This window comes from Antennarius striatus, chromosome 11 (assembly GCF_040054535.1).
Source record: "Antennarius striatus isolate MH-2024 chromosome 11, ASM4005453v1, whole genome shotgun sequence".
NCBI lineage: Eukaryota > Metazoa > Chordata > Actinopteri > Lophiiformes > Antennariidae > Antennarius > Antennarius striatus.
The window spans coordinates 23,522,501-23,525,000 of record NC_090786.1 but is presented as its reverse complement, the minus strand read 5'-3'; the positions used below and the strand labels follow the sequence as shown (position 1 = coordinate 23,525,000).

General features: G+C 47.7%; 2 non-coding genes across 2 annotated transcripts in view; both read left to right on the top strand.

Annotated features, from left to right (window-relative positions):
* Positions 1-936: 936 nt before the first annotated feature.
* LOC137604511 (U2 spliceosomal RNA) lies at positions 937-1,127 on the top strand. Its single transcript, XR_011037598.1, has one exon. It is a non-coding gene; the product is annotated as a U2 spliceosomal RNA (small nuclear RNA).
* Positions 1,128-2,440: 1,313 nt separating this feature from the next.
* The window catches only part of LOC137604508 (U2 spliceosomal RNA), a 191-nt gene continuing 131 nt past the window's right edge, over positions 2,441-2,500 (top strand). The window contains exon 1 of the small nuclear RNA XR_011037595.1: positions 2,441-2,500. This exon is cut by the window's right edge and continues 131 nt beyond it. This is a non-coding gene — a small nuclear RNA (U2 spliceosomal RNA).

The window sequence follows — 2,500 nt, the reverse complement described above, 5'->3', positions numbered from 1 at the left end:
CCATCCCGGAGCCACAGAATACCTTAACCCAAACGCATTCCGTGTGGTTACTGGATTCTGTGGACCATCAAAGTAAAGGTCAGGGTGGCACTTGGGTCACCTGTATCTGACCATATTACAGCATCGTTTGCTTGTCTGTCTGTCTGTCTGTCTGTCTGTCTGTCTGTCTGTCTGTCTGTCTGTCTGTCTGTCTGTCTGTCTGTCTGTCTGTCTGTCTGTCTGTCTGTCTGTCTGTCTGTCTGTCTGTCTGTCTGTCTGTCTGTCTGTCTGTCTGTCTGTCTGTCTGTCTGTCTGTCTGTCTGTCTGTCTGTCTGTCTGTCTGTCTGTCTGTCTGTCTGTCTGTCTGTCTGTCTGTCTGTCTGTCTGTCTGTCTGTCTGTCTGTCTGTCTGTCTGTCTGTCTGTCTGTCTGTCTGTCTGTCTGTCTGTCTGTCTGACTGACGTCATAGTTGTCTGACTGACGTCATAGTTAAAATGTTAAACGGTCGCTGGCCGCCATCCCGGAGCCACAGAATACCTTAACCCAAACGCATTCCGTGTGGTTACTGGATTCTGTGGACCATCAAAGTAAAGGTCAGGGTGGCACTTGGGTCACCTGTATCTGACCATATTACAGCATCGTTTGCTTGTCTGTCTCTCTGTCTGTCTGTCTGTCTGTCTGTCTGTCTGTCTGTCTGTCTGTCTGTCTGTCTGTCTGTCTGTCTGTCTGTCTGTCTGTCTGTCTGTCTGTCTGTCTGTCTGTCTGTCTGTCTGTCTGTCTGTCTGTCTGACTGACTGACTGACGTGATAGTTAAAATGTTAAACGGTCGCTGGCCGCCATCCCGGAGCCACATAATTCCTTAACCCAGACGCATTCCGGGTCGTTACTGGATTCTGTGGACCATCAAAGTAAAGGTCAGGGTGGCACCTGGGTCACCTGTATCTGACAATATTACAGTATCGCTTCTCGGCCTTTTGGCTAAGATCAAGTGTAGTATCTGTTCTTATCAGTTTAATATCTGATATGTCCCCTACCCGGGGACTATATATTAAATTGATTTTTGGAACAGGGAGATGGAACAGGAGCTTGCTCCATCCTCTCCACGCATCGACCTGGTATTGCAGTAGCTCCAGGAACGGTGCATCTCCCCAATGTTGTTCAAAAATAATGCGGTGCGATCACAAGCATGTGATCATGCGATGATCTGTCAACGCTTTGAAAAATGTTTACGCTTGAGTAAAAAGTGAGTGTACTTGGTAGGCTAGATGGCACTGTATAAGAAATATTAGATTCTTGCATTTTTTGAACCTTAATTGTTATGAATAATAAGTCATTTGAATGTAATCTGGCAAGAGCATTATATCGTGATCAACAATATACTGGTGTTGTATAATAGCTGCTCTCAGGCAGACAGGAAGGCTGTGTTTGTAACGTCCACATTTTGCCGACCTGCGGCCGTTGCCTTTGGGATATGCTTCCTGTCCTGTCCTGTCCTGTCCTGTCCTGTCCTGTCCTGTCTGTCTGTCTGTCTGTCTGTCTGTCTGTCTGTCTGTCTGTCTGTCTGTCTGTCTGTCTGTCTGTCTGTCTGTCTGTCTGTCTGTCTGTCTGTCTGTCTGTCTGTCTGTCTGTCTGTCTGTCTGTCTGTCTGTCTGTCTGTCTGTCTGTCTGTCTGTCTGTCTGTCTGTCTGTCTGTCTGTCTGTCTGTCTGTCTGTCTGTCTGTCTGTCTGTCTGTCTGTCTGTCTGTCTGTCTGTCTGTCTGTCTGTCTGTCTGTCTGTCTGTCTGTCTGTCTGTCTGTCTGTCTGTCTGTCTGTCTGTCTGTCTGTCTGTCTGTCTGTCTGTCTGTCTGTCTGTCTGTCTGTCTGTCTGTCTGTCTGTCTGTCTGTCTGTCTGTCTGTCTGTCTGTCTGTCTGTCTGTCTGTCTGTCTGTCTGTCTGTCTGTCTGTCTGACTGACGTCATAGTTAAAATGTTAAACGGTCGCTGGCCGCCATCCCGGAGCCACAGAATACCTTAACCCAAACGCATTCCGTGTGGTTACTGGATTCTGTGGACCATCAAAGTAAAGGTCAGGGTGGCACTTGGGTCACCTGTATCTGACCATATTACAGCATCGTTTGCTTGTCTGTCTGTCTGTCTGTCTGTCTGTCTGTCTGTCTGTCTGTCTGTCTGTCTGTCTGTCTGTCTGTCTGTCTGTCTGTCTGTCTGTCTGTCTGTCTGTCTGTCTGTCTGTCTGTCTGTCTGTCTGTCTGTCTGTCTGTCTGTCTGTCTGTCTGTCTGTCTGTCTGTCTGACTGACTGACTGACTGACGTGATAGTTAAAATGTTAAACGGTCGCTGGCCGCCATCCCGGAGCCACATAATTCCTTAACCCAGACGCATTCCGGGTCGTTACTGGATTCTGTGGACCATCAAAGTAAAGGTCAGGGTGGCACCTGGGTCACCTGTATCTGACAATATTACAGTATCGCTTCTCGGCCTTTTGGCTAAGATCAAGTGTAGTATCTGTTCTTATCAGTTTAATAT